The sequence below is a fragment of the Phoca vitulina genome, unplaced genomic scaffold (genome assembly GCF_004348235.1).
Source record: "Phoca vitulina isolate PV1807 unplaced genomic scaffold, GSC_HSeal_1.0 scaffold13, whole genome shotgun sequence".
Classification (NCBI taxonomy): Eukaryota; Metazoa; Chordata; class Mammalia; order Carnivora; family Phocidae; genus Phoca; species Phoca vitulina.
In genome coordinates, this window is record NW_022589716.1 from 43,155,247 (window position 1) to 43,169,730 (window position 14,484).

Below are 14,484 nucleotides of genomic sequence, written 5' to 3' on the forward strand. Positions count from 1 at the left end.
TGAAATCAGTCATAAAAAACCACATATTATATGATTCCATTCATATAAAATGTAATAGGCAAATCCATAGCTAAAGAAAGTAAATTAGTGGTTCCCAGGACTGAGGGGATGGGGGAAGGTGGAATAACTGCTAATAGGCATGGAGTTTCTTTGGGGGATGATGAAAATGTTCTGGAATTAGTGGTGTTGGCTGTTCAACACTGCAAATGTATCAAATACGTATCTTTTTTTTTTTTTTTTTTTTTTAAGTAGGCTCCATGCCCAGTGTGGGGCTTGAACTCACAACCCTGAGATCAAGAGTCACATGCTCTACCAACTGAACCAGCCAGGTGCCCCAAAACTATATACTTTTAAAGGGTGAATTTTATGGTAAGTGAAACAGATCTCAGTTTTATAAAGCAAATCACAATTGATTAATTGTTGGGGGTAGTTATGAAAAGCTTTTTTCTTTCACAGCATTAATTTAACCAACCAAGAAGATTACATTATAAAGACAACAGAATACAATATTCTCATAGTGATATTCAGTTTACAAAATGCTTCATGTAAATTAGGTCTGAGCTAAGATATAGGCAGGAAAGGCAAATCCTGCAAAATACATCTCCCAGTATCCATGTACACATATTTGCTAGCTCTGTTTATTTGTAATTATGAAGAAAAGACTGGCCAGTCACTTTATCAGAGCACATTCATTAAATCCTTCTTTAGTAATGAACATTTAGAATTTTGTTTGAATCTATTATTACCCTGCAAGTTAATTCTACCAATTTCAGATATATGGAATTCTTACCTGATAGAATAATATGCTAACTTTCTGATTTAGATACTCACTTTATCTGTAAGATATTTTAAAGCAATCAACATTATATGAGTACCACAGGCTATGGAATCAGATAGACCCGGGCTCTGAAATATGTACTGTCATCCTGAGCAAGTGACTTAAACCCTCTAAACTTCAATTTCCTCAAATTTAACATGGACATATTGTGACTACTTTATGAGACTGATGTGAGGGTTACTGAATATGTTAAGTATTAATTCCATTCAATACATAGTAACTATCAATACTACCACAAGCTTCCTGAAAATTTTTCTAGAACCTGAGTTATAAACTGTGTATAAATATTGTTGTTACATGTGACAAAAGTGTAATAGTGAAGCTCTCCTTGGATAGAAAATTCTTTTTTCTTCTTACTATAAAAAAATATAAGGGGCACTGGGATGGCTCAGTAGGTTAAGCATCCAACTTGTGATTTCGACTCAAGTCATGATCTCAGGGTCATGGGATTGGGCCCCGCATCAGGCTCCATGCTTGGTGGGGAATCTGCTTGAGATTCTCTCCCTCCGTCCCTCCCCCAACTCATGCTTGTGCTCTCTTTCAAATAAATAAACCTTTAAAAAAAAAAAAAAAATTCAACCCTACCTCACATCATATCCAAAAATTAGAAAACATAGGTGTAGAGTTTCTTAACCTTGGATTAGGCAATAATTTCTTACTATTACACGTAAAACACAATAAACAAAAGAAAAATACACAAAATGGTCTTTGTCAAAATTAAAAACTTTTGTGCTTCAAAGGACACTATATAGAAAGTGAAAAGTAACCCACAGAATAGGAGAAAATATTTGCAAATCATATATCTTAAGGGATTTGTATCAAGAATATATAAAAAACCCTTATAATCAATAATACCAAGAAACAATTTAGAAATGGGCAAATGGAGTCAAACAAACATTTCTCCAAAGAAAATATTCAAATGACCAATAAGCCCATGAAAATTGTTCAATATCATTAGTCATTAGGGAAATGCAAAATCAAAACCACGTTAAGATACCACTTCCCACCCCTTAGGATGGTTATAATAAAAAACAAAGATAACAAGAGTTGGCAAGGATGTGCAGAAACTGGAATTCTCATACACTGCTGGGGAGAATACAGAATGGTATGGACACTTTGGAAATAAGTATCAGTTCTGCAAAAGGTTAAACATAAGAGTTGCCATACTATTTAGCAATTCTACTTCTAGGTATATACACCAGAGAAATAAAAACGTCTGTCTACACAAAAATTTGTACATAAATGTTCATAGCAGCATTATTCATAATAGTAAAAAAATGCAAACAACCCAATGCCCATCAAGTGATAAATAAAATGTGGTATATACATACAATGAACATTATCCAGCCATAAAAAGGAATGAAATGGGACACCTGGGTGGCTCAGTTGGTTAAGTGTCTGCCTTTGGCTCAGGTCATGATCCCAGGGTTGTGGGATCGAGTCCCGCATTGGGCTCCTTGCTCATTGGGGAGCCTGCTTCTCCCTCTGCCTGCCACTCCCCCTGCTTGTGCTCTCTCACTACCAGCCCTCCCACAAATAAATAAATAAAATCTTTAAAAAAAAAAAAAAAAGGAATGAAGTACTGACTCAAGCTATATTGTGGATGAACCTTGAAAACATGCTGAGAGGCCAGACATAAAAAGGCCACAGATTGTCTGATTTCATTTATATGAAATGTCCAGAATAGGCAAGTTAAAAAAAAACAAAAAAAAAAACCCCAAACAACCCCGAAAGTAAACAGTGGTTGCCTATGGCTGGGGAATAAGGAAATTGGGGGTAGGTGGGTGACGCCCAAAGGGTGTAAGAGTTTCTTTTTTGTGATAATGAAAAACGTTCCGCAACTAGATAGTGGTGATGGCTACACAACCTTATGAATATAATAAAAGCCACAGAATTATATACTTTAGGTAATTGTATGATACGTGAATTATATCTTAATAGAGCTCTTAAAATTTTTTTAAAATGAATGAAATCAACAAATAGAAAATTATTTAAGGAGTCAGGATAAAGGTCACCTTTAGGGAAGAGGGTACGGGCAGTAATTGGAAGGAGGAAGGAAATTCTATTCCGCCTTTTTTTTTTAAAAATGATCTCTATGCCCAACGTGGGGCTTGAACTCATGAGCCAGCCAGGTACCGCTCTATTCTGCTCTTAACCTGAGTAGTGTTTACATGGACATGTCCTCTGTGTGATAATTCACTGTGTCACACACTTAGGAACTGTGAACTTATGTACATTACAATAAAGTTTATTTAAAAGAGTAACAGTATTAGGAAGTATTTCATAGGGTCTCAAAGAAGCTTTCTATGTCAGTAAGCCGAAAAAGACTGTTGTCTATGCTTCACTTGAACCTGCTCTGCATTAACCCTCTGCTACCCTAGAGCTTGCTGCATGCTGGGTGTGCAGAGCAATCAAAAGTGGTTCTGCCTTAGAGCATCTGTTGGGGAAGACAGACGGCTGTAGTGGAAGCAGCACAGATTGGGTGCTAAGACTGCTTTTTGCCAGCTTCTGTGTGAGCTACAGTTTAAACTCTCTAGACTCTGGTTCCCTCACCTGTTCAAGGATATGCTTGCAAATTTTATGATTCCTTTTGTATGAGAAGCCCAAGGGCCTCTACAAATTTGCCCGAGAGGGGTATAGGTCATGTTGGCAATGGGCTCCCAATAGCTCAGTAACAAATTTAGATTAGATGAACAACCCAAAATATCCCTTGAATTTAGCAGAGGAGTGCTTAACTCTGGAGGTGACAGGTTAGTGGGAAAATATTTAGGATCTCCCCCCCACCCCGTGACCTTTAGAGAGAAGGTGTGTTCTAAGTTTGATATGATCTGGCTTGAAGGCAAAGTGATGCCACAATGGGACTGCTCGGAAATTCTTGCAGCTGTATGAATTTAGAGCCTGGCATTATAAGTACACATTTAGGTGAGGAATCTACTTTTTTTCCAGAAGCATATCGCTGAATATCATTTAGCACAGTGATAAAAAGCCAATTTGGTAATAGGACATAAAAACATAGATGCAAATTAGCGGGAGCATCTCCTTTCCATCCTTTCTTGCCTACCTTTTCAGTACCTGGTGTCAGTCTAGGCCTTAGCCTACTTTCTACTCCTTCAATCTGCTCAAGTTGCAAAGGACAGGATCATTAGTTCATACTGAGGTATAAAACGCCTGGCAACACCCAGATGCGCCTTATACCCTGGCCAGAACACTTACATTTTAATAGGAAAATGGCTAGTCCAAAGGACTCAAACCATAAGCAAGGAGGATGTGAAAGTATGTTTGGACATAGACCTTCCAGGGCATGGTCTCTGACTCACACTTAAAGGGTAAAATCAGCGGTTCTGCTTTGCATCTTTTCTAAAGTAAACCGTGTTAAGCGTCTGCCTTCAGCTCAGGTCATGATTCCAGGGTCCTGGGATAGAGCCCTGTGTCGGGCTTCCTGCTCAGCAGGAAGCCTGCTTCTCCCTCTCCCTGCCGCTCCCCCCTGCTTGTGCATGTGCTCACTCTCTCTGTCAAATAAATAAATAAAATCTTAAAAAAAAAAAAAGTTAACCATGCTCGCCCGACACACAAACGTTTACTGTCTAAAGAATTTAATAAAAGCCCTGCTCCTCAGGCCAGCCTTTCCTGATTCCTCAAGTTGATATACAGGTCCTGTTCTGGGTGCTCGGAGTTCCTCTATCTTAGCAGGTGCTCCTCCACAAGGCACCCACTGTAACTGCTTGGTTATGTCTACCTCACAGGGCAGTATGAAACATTTCCTATTTCTCCTTTTACTCCCAAGGCCAGGTTCATTTTAGGGCCACAATGATTGCTTGGTGAATAAACATTTATTAATTTCAGGAATGAGTAAGAAGTCTGTTCTACAGTCCTTGATCCTGGGACTCTGCTTACACCTTTTCTTCTCTTATTCTACTCTCATGCGTCTGCTAATCAGACACCCTGCAGGTACTGCACAACACCTGCTTTGACAGTTTATTACATAAACCCAAGGAGTATGGGCTTTCACTGACATACCTGCGTTTATGAGGCTGCTAGGTAAGTTCATACATTTACACCCTGGAGTGAGAACCTTCTCTATTCCATCGTAAGATGACATTGCTTTGGCAGTTTTATAAGGAGAAAATTCTTAGGAAAAATTTCTGTGGTTTACATGCTAAAAGATGGACATCTAGGTTGAAGAGAAAGCCCACAGCATTGAGCTAAGGAGCAAATATTCAGAGTTTCTAAATCTATAATTTATTCTGAGTTTTGGCTGCAACATTCCCATGGGTTATTAATAGGGCAACCAAGTTCACACCCTGTGGGAAAAAAAGATCATGCAGACCTAATATGTTACAAATCTCAACCACGAACTTCCGACTTCTAAACATTTCCAGTGAAATAATGAACAATGTAAATACCTAAGTAGGGTAAAGGGTTTCAGCCATGGGATACCTTCAGTCTGAACTGAAATGCTCCACATCCTCCTTTTATTCTTATTTCAAAGGACCATTAAGTAATAAGTGTAGTGAAGGGTCAATGGGCAGAGTTAATCTCTCTTTGTTCTGCAACTTGCAGCATAGAGAGAAGAAGCCACAGGAGGCTGCCAGTCTTGAAAGTGCTCACCCCTTCCCTCATACAAAGGATTAGGACCTTACAATGCCATGGTGTTGTGTTCCTAAAAAATAATTTCTCCTGATGACTGGTAAGTTAGGCTCTTCTTTATACTGGAGTCAATGAAGGATTCAAACCTGAACATTACAAGTCAGCCTCATTTATATCAGAACTGACTATCCAGTTTTTAAATTTGCCAGTTGATAATATGTTTAAAAAGATAAAATCATAGCCCTGTATTTCTTGGCACGAAAACAAAGATCCATACAGTCAACAATCACTAGCCACATTATGTAAAAACAATGAGGTGTTTACGAGCAACTCCCTGTTCATAAGCAGGTAAAACTGTTGAAAACAACAAACAAGTAGGCGGCTTTTGCCCCACCTGAACTTACCCAGCATACTCAAATACAAGTTCCTATGAAGACATAATTTGCTAGGTGCTATAAGCATAGCAACACACACTAAATTGAATTCCTTCAAAATACATAATAGGTGTCTAAATCCACTGCTATTTTACCAACTGCTCTAAAAACAAGTATCTATGAAATACACTGCATTACAAGGAGGCTTCTCCCAGAAACAGAATGAGAACAAAATTGCAGTCTTGTTTTTTTTAGGACACTTATACTTACCATGCCAATGGCTCCCTGCAGCTTTATTTACATTTTTCCTCAGCAACCTCCCAGGCCAGAGAGCCCAACCCAAAGGGCCAAGGGTTGATTGGGGGAAACCCAGGCATTTGCTTTCAAACTGTCAGTACAGATTCCATTCACCAAAACCAGGCAGAGCTGTTTAAAGATGCCCTCTCTATGACCCTGCTTGCTGAAGGTCAAGTACACTATCACTCCCTGTAACCATGGAAGCAAAATTGACATGTTCCTGCCCTTTCCCCAGCTGCTGAAGCAGTTTGTCTAATAATATGATTAATTGCTTCTAAGGAAGGTGTACTTTGCTTTACAAAGTTCTCCCTTCACCTAGATTGTTGCTTTTGCTAAATGCACCATCCTCCTCCCCCCATCCTCACTGGCTTCCCCTTAAAGACCACCCTTCCTGAACCAAGAGCTCCTGAGCATATTACCATGGAATCCAACCAACTCAAAACAGTTTTAAAACTAAAAAGAGTGGAGGGAAGATTTGGAGAATTCAGACACCGTGTTCTGCATATAGCATTTTGAACTTCACAGTACATCAAGACAACATTTTTTGAAGATACAGGGTCTTTGCAAGTTACTATTCTATTCAAAGGCAAGGCAACGTAACAATCTACATTACATACAAAACAACCATGAGAATAACAGCACTGGGCTCATTCAACAAATATTTTACTACACCCACCCAACATGTGCCAGGCATGTGAATTCAGGTTAGAGTTCTTGCCTCTGCAGCCTCCCATTCTGGCAGGAAGGTGAGCACATGTAGTCCTTGCAAATGAGGGCATAGTAACTGGCTGCTCAATGGCTTCAAGTCTCAGTCTCAGCCCTCCCCCAAGGCCATAGCCGAAAGGGAGCTCCTGAGATCACATTTGAGGTGGGGCTGTAACTAATACTCAGAGCACCTGTGTCTAAGCCAAACTGTAGCCTTCTGTTTGACATGGGACTCACTACCTGTTTTATTTTATTTTTTTATTTTTTAATTTTTTTTAAAGATTTTATTTATTTATTTGACAGAGACAGCGAGAGAGGGAACACAAGCAGGGGGAGTGGGAGAGGGAGAAGCAGGCTTCCCGCTGAGCAGGGAGCCCGATGCGGGGCTCGATCCCAGGACCCTGGGATCATGACCTGAGCCGAAGGCAGACGCTTAACGACTGAGCCACCCAGGCGCCCCCTCACTACCTGTTTTAATACCTACAGTTTGGCTGAGAGACAGGTGGTACCCCTGACTGGTAAAGAATGGATATATTTAACCTAAAGGTCAGAGGCAACTGAAATGTCTCAAACTAGGAGATGAGTTATGCTATGCTCCCTTGATACAATACTATGTAGCTATGAAAAATGTTGATCTTGCAGGCTATGTAGCAACCTGTGGAAAGGATATTTACATTTATTCTGTGAAATAACATTCTGTGAAATCACACTACTAAATTGTGTGCATGCTGTGATTACAACTGGATGACATGCATGTGAAAAAAAGACCAAAAAGTACATTTATTCAATAAATTTTTATTTATTTATTTTTTAAGATTTTGTTTATTTATTTGACAGAGACAGACACAGTGAGAGAGGGAACACAAGCAGTGGGAGTGAGAGAGGGAGAAGCAGGCTTCCTGCGGAGCATGGAGCCCGATGTGGGGCTCGATCCCAGGACCCTGGGATCATGACCTGAGCCGAAGGCAGACGCTTAACGACTGAGCCACCCAGGCGCCCCTCAATAAATTTTTAAAAAGATTTATTTATTTATTTGAGAGAGCTCGCATGCACATGATGGGGAGGGGCAGAGGGAGAGAGAGAGAATCCCAAGCAGACTCCCTGCTGAGCCTGGAGCCCGACCCAGGGCTCGATTTCATGACCCCGAGATATGACCTGAGACAAAATTCAGAGTCAGATGCTTAACTAACTGAGCCACCCAAGTGCCCAATAAAGAAATCTTAGTATTGAGTGCTTACTGTGTTCTACGCACTGGAAAGTGTTTTAAATACTGGGAAGACAACAGCAAATGAAACAAAGTTCCTGCCTTTCTGCACTTTACATTCTATTGTGACAAAGATGTATATATGTTTGTCAGATAATGATGAGCACTTTGGAGAAAAGTAACAGTAACAAGGATAAAGAGTGACAGAGGTAGAATGGTTATACAAGGAAGGGATAAAGTAGTAAAATGATAGAGATGTGTAAAATTGTAGAAATATGGCTTCCTTCTCTCCTTTTCAAATTTTCCAGAATGTTTTACCACTTTTATAATCAATTAAAAAAAACCTATTTCCAAAAAAGTTACCCTTTAAAACTAGCAAATATTGTTAGAATTTGGTATTATGAACGATCTTATTTTTCACCCCGTCTGAAATACTGAGTGTTCTCCGTACTTTTCTTCATTTTAAAAAGAAAAACTCCTTTTCTACCCATTCAAGAAAACCTTTTTTTCGTAAGATGATAATATAAAATTTTACTGTGAGAAAGAATTCTCCTTGCCTACTGAAGATATTTTAAAACTAGGCTATATTTCTGCAATCACAAATCAAAATAAACGGAATCATCCTGGTAGGCAGCTAGTTACAGGGGAAACTCATTTCACTTAGAAGGCTAGCTCCTGTCTGGGTGGCTTTGGACGAGTCCCTTAATTGTTCTAAGCCTTTGTTTACTCATTTGTAAAATTGACATTGATACCTCTTACTTCACAGGACAATGGGAGGATTAAAATGAGGCAATAAAGTACAATGCATTATATAAACACAGAGCATTCCTATTATAATTTCGGAGGAAATCAAATGCGTAGAGCTAAACCTATCACTCTGAGTAAGATGTTAATCTCCTCCTATAGCAGATGTTCATTGTTTGTTTACAGACAAAATGGTTTCATTTCTGGGGCGCCTGGGTGGCTCAGTCGTTGAGTGTCTGCCTTCCGCTCAGGTCGTGATCCTGGGGTCCTGGGATCAAGCCCCGCATCAGGCTCCCTGCTCGGCAGGAAGCCTGCTTCTCCCTCTCCCCCTGCTTGTGTTCCTTCGCTCGCTATCTCTGTCAAATAAATAAATAAAATCTTTAAAAAAAAAATGGTTTCATTTCTAATCCCCCATTACCTATGACCAATAAAAGGATACAATCTCCAAAGTCTTGTTTCAAGTATCAGACACTAGGGGCGCCTGGGTGGCTCAGTCGTTAAGCGTCTGCCTTCGGCTCAGGTCATGATCCCGGGGTCCTGGGATCGAGCCCCACATCGGGCTCCCTGCTCCGCGGGAGGCCTGCATCTCCCTCTCCCGCTCCCCCTGCTTGTGTTCTCTCTCTCGCTGTCTGTCAAATAAATAAAATCTTAAAAAAATAAAGCTACACACCTCAAATGCAGTGAGATTTTAAGGAAGGAGACGTTTTCTAAGATAGAACGTTACTATTCTGCCCCAAGACATACATACCACAGGAAATTATTTTGGTACAATACTTCCGCATAAGGTAACATCATATTTACAAGGACAGCATACTTCTTCATTTTCTCCTGTTTGACAACTCCACTTGTCAACTCTTTTTCTCTTACCATACTACAAGTAAGTCTAGTCTTATTCATTATAACACTAATTTTATTCTAAGTCCACGGTCTGTATTTCATTCACAAAATAGCTTCATCTTCTTACTACTCTTAAGTCCTAACTTATTTAAATATGTGGAACTATATGAATTCTCTAATACACCTTCTATGATAGCTGTGACTGAGCATTTACATGAAATACATATTACTTTATAATAAATTGCTTCTTTTACTTCTCTTGAAAATAGTTATCGTACTATACTGATTTTTTTGAAGTTATTTCTATATGAATGGGTATATTTAATATGAATATCACTTTGGTATAGTAAAAGGGTCACTAAGAAATACTGCAATAGGGACACCTGGGTGGCTCAGTCGTTGGGTGTCTGCCTTCGGCTCGGGTCGTGATCCCAGGGTCCTGGGATCGAGCCCCGCATCGGGCTCCCCGCTCCGCGGGAGGCCTGCTTCTCCCTCTCCCACTCCCCCTGCTTGTGTTCCCTCTCTCACTGTGTCTATCTCTGTCAAATGAATAAATAAAATCTTAAAAAAAAAAAAAAAGAAATACTGCAATAAAAAGGGGGTACTGCATCTGAAGGAACTGAAAACCCCAAAAACCCCCAAAAGGAAGGGTCACAAAGTATGTACTCAATGAGTGCTTGCTGAATCAACAACTGAGCTTATCAGTGGCCCAGCTACTTCCTGTATACAAGGTTATGTGATAGCTGTCAAAAACAAAACACATCTTAGAAGATAACATTCTGCCCAGAAAGATTGTGATTCAGTGATTCTACTCCTAGTCTAGAGAAATACATCCACATGTGAGCTCAAGGAGACATCATACACAAAGATGTTTGTTGCAGCACTATTTATGTCTGAGAAAATTTGGAAACAACTCAAAAATGTGCTTCTACAGTAGAGTGGCTAAATAAACAGAGCTCTAATTTATGTAATACTTATGATAGCAAAAAGAATGATATAGATTTGAGCAACGGGATTCTTGTACACTGCTGGTAGGAATATAAAATGGTATACTAATTAATCACTATATTTGAGACAAAGTAAAAAAAGCAACTTGCAGAACATCTTATCTAGTGTGATTCCATTTATGTTAAATTTAAAAACCTATATACAGTTGACCCTTGAAAAAACATGGGTTTGAACTGTGTGAGTATACTTACATGTGAATTTTTTTCCAATAAATGCAGCGTGGTACTGTAAACATATTTTCTTTTCCTTATGATTGTCTTTCTTTTTTTTTTTCTTTTTTTCCCCCCAAATAAGTCTCAGTTTTAATAAGATCCTCTACACACACATTTGCTACTGACAATTTAAACAGCATAGCACATAAAAAAAATTTTATTACAATTTTTGAAAACCAGAAAATCTAGCATATGCACCCTGCCCTAATTATGCTCTAACCAAACCACCCAAAGTTTTCTGTGTATTCCTTCTGCACAAGTTACTTGGCTTCCAATTTGATGTTAGGTTTTCTCTTAATCATTTCAGGCTTCTCAAACACACAGGCAACATTCAAAACCTGTTAGTGCTTCCTTAGGTCAATAAAAAAGTGGAAGTATACTGAAGCCATTCAAATGCAAACTACAGGATTCCTCACAAATTACTGGTATCAAGGTAGAAAAGATACAAAAAAGACAGCTTATATCATAGATTATCAAAATATTGTACAGTTTGTCCTAACATAGAGCAGCTTTCCCAAGCTGCTGCATAATGATCCTAAAATTACTAGCGAGAACAAACAGCACAAGAATAAAGTCTATGTTTACATTGGCTGCATGTCATAATTATTCTCCATGCTGGTATCCTCAGAAAGATCTTCATGATACAGGTAATAATGACAGCTACATACATCTAAATCTTTCCACTCTTGATTCACCCTCAATTTCCTTCTGAAGCATGGATCGCTGGTTGGGGTAGCACTGGTACTGAATCAATAGCATCATCCTTTCCATCCTTTCTTTCCAAGCAGTTAGCAAAGTCCTTACTCCACCTCTTGTCCTGCTGCTGAGGATGCGGTCAAAGAGCCCCTGTGGTTTCTTCTCTGTCCTGCTGTTGGGGTGGATATTCTGGTAGAAGGGAAGGAGTTTGATACTAGGGTCGAGAGTCAATTTACTAAGGTTCTTTATTAACACTTTGGAGATAGTTTGAGAGGCAGCTGAGCCTTCCTGGGAATTCTCTTCACTGGGCATCTGAGATGATCCTGGGGCCCAAGTTGGGTAAAGCTGCTTTGTCAAATCCATTGAAAGCCTCTCTCTCTCTCTCTCTTTTTTTTTTAAGATTTATTTATTTACTAGAGAGAGAAAAAGCAAGAGCAGGGGGAGGATCAGAGGGAGAGAAACTGAAGCAGACTCCCCACTGAGCACGGAGCCCAACACAGGTGTTCCCAAGACCCTGAGATCACAACCTGAGCAGAAAATAAAAGTTGGACGCTCAACTGGCTGAGCCACCCAGGCACCCCTTCCTTACGATTTTCTTTTTTAAAGATTTTATTTATTTATTTGAGAGATGGAGAGAGTGAGAGCACATGTGCAGGGGGGAGGGGCAGAGGGAGAAGCAGACTCCCCACTGAGCAGGGAGCCTGGTCTGGGGCTTGATCCAGGACCTCTGGGATCATGACCTGAGCTGAAGGCAGACGCTTAACCAACTGAGCCACCCAGGCATCCCTCCTTATGATTTTCTTAATAGCATTTTCTTTTCTCTAAATTACTTTCTTGTAAGAATAGGATATATAATACATACAACATACAAAATATGTATGAATCAACTTATGTTATTTATAAGGCTTCCAGTCAACAGTAGGCTATTAGTAGTTGTTTTTGGGGAGTCAAAAATTGTACATGGACTTTCAGTTGTGTGGAGGTTGGTGCGGCACCCATAAGCCCCCATGTTGTTTAAGGGTCAAATGTATTTCTGTAGCTACATACACATGAACATAAATACTTAGGAAAAAAACCTGGAAAGTAACACACCAAGCTAAAACAAATTTCAAGAACTGCTATCATACAACCAGATTTTCTGACTGTATTAAGTTAAAAAAAAATTATAGGGGTGCCCGGGTAGCTCAGGTCATGATCTCTACGTCCTGGGATCAAGCCCTGCTTCGGGCTGCCTGCTCAGCGGGGAGTCTGCTTCTCCCTCTCCCTCTGCCTCTCACCCCACTCATGCTTGCTTGCTCTCTCTCTCTCAAGTGAATAAATAAAATCTTTTTAAAAAAATTACAAAAGGTAATTATAAAAGCAAAACCTGGAACTATAAAATTGCTAGAGAAAACACAGGAGAAAATCTTTGTGATCTTGAGTTAGGTAAAGATTTTGATATGACATCAAAAGCATAATTCATAAAATAAAAAACTGATAAATTAGACTTCATCCAAATAAAAAAATTGTGTTCTTCAAAAGACACTGTTAAGAGAATGAAAAGATAAACCCACAGACTATAAGAAAATATTCAGAAACCATGTATCTGATAAAGGACATATACCCAGAATACATAAAGAACTCTCAAAATTTAATAACAACTCAAAAAAACTGGCAAAAGATTTCAACATATGAAAAATGATACATGATGGCAAATACGCGCATAAAAGACACTCAACATTAGAGAAATGCAAAGCAAAACCACAATGAGGAGCCAGTAAACATCTACCAGAATGCCTAACATTAACAAGACTGGCCATACCAAGTGTTGGCAAAGCTGTAGAGCAACGAGAACTCTTATATACAGCTGGTAGGAATATAAAATTTTACAAACTACTTTGGAAATCAACTGGGCAGTTTCTTAAAAATTACCATATATGACCCAGCAAGTAGCTATCTATCTCCTAGCTATCTATCCAAGAGAAATAAAAGCATATGTTCTCATGAACATTTGTACAGAAATGTTCATAACATTTTTATCTGTAGTAGTCAAAAAAAGTAAACAGCTCAAATGTCTATTCATTTAGGATAAAAGTGTTTATTGGGGGGCCCCTGGGTGGCTCAGTCAGTTAAGTGTCCGCCTCTTGATTTTGGCTCAGGTCATGATCTCAGGGTTGTGAGACTGAGCCCCGAACCAGCCTTCACGCTCAGTGGGGAGTCTGCTTGAGATTCTCTCCCTTGTCCTCTCCCTCTGTCCATCCCCCACTTGTGCACACATGCGTGTGTACACACTCTCACAAATAAATTAATAAATCTTAAAAAAAAAAGATGTTTATCCATTCAGGATAAAAAAACACCTTGCAGTATTTCCATATAATGGATACACCATAAAAAAATGCATGAACTACTGATACATATAAAACATGGATGAGTCTGAAAATAATTATGTGGAATGAAAGAAGTCAGACAATAAGGGGTACATACTGTATAATTTCTTTCACAGAAAATTCTAGAGAGTGCAAGTCAATCTAAAACAATAGGAAGATAATCATTGGCTGCCTGGAAGTGGATATGGCTAGAGCTCTATTCAGATGATAGTAGATAGCTCAATGCTTATACAGAAAAGAAGAAAGGCTGAGAAATCAACAAGCTAAGATCCATCCTAAGGATTTAGAAAAAGAATACCAAAATAAGTGCCAAAAAGCAGAAGGAAGAAGATAATAGAGACAATAATAATCAGAGATAAAATGATTCTCTCATGAAACCAATCAAGGAAAAAAGAGATTATTACATTATTACAAATAATGTAATACTACGAATGAAAAGGGGCTATAACTAGAGTTGCTTCAAATATTAAAATACAAAGTTATTTTGAACAATGGTATGCCAATAAACTTGAAAACTTAAAACAAATTCTTAGAAAAAGGTATAACTTATTAAAACTGAGTCAATTACAAATAACAAAATCTGAATAGTCCTTTAATTATTAAAGAAACTAAGTAG

The 14,484-nt window shown here is 38.9% G+C and overlaps 1 protein-coding gene across 3 annotated transcripts in view; it reads right to left on the reverse strand.

Moving 5' to 3' along the window:
- The window catches only part of NR2C2 (nuclear receptor subfamily 2 group C member 2), a 100,507-nt gene that overhangs the window by 53,259 nt on the left and 32,764 nt on the right, over nucleotides 1–14,484 (reverse strand). The window lies entirely within an intron of this gene.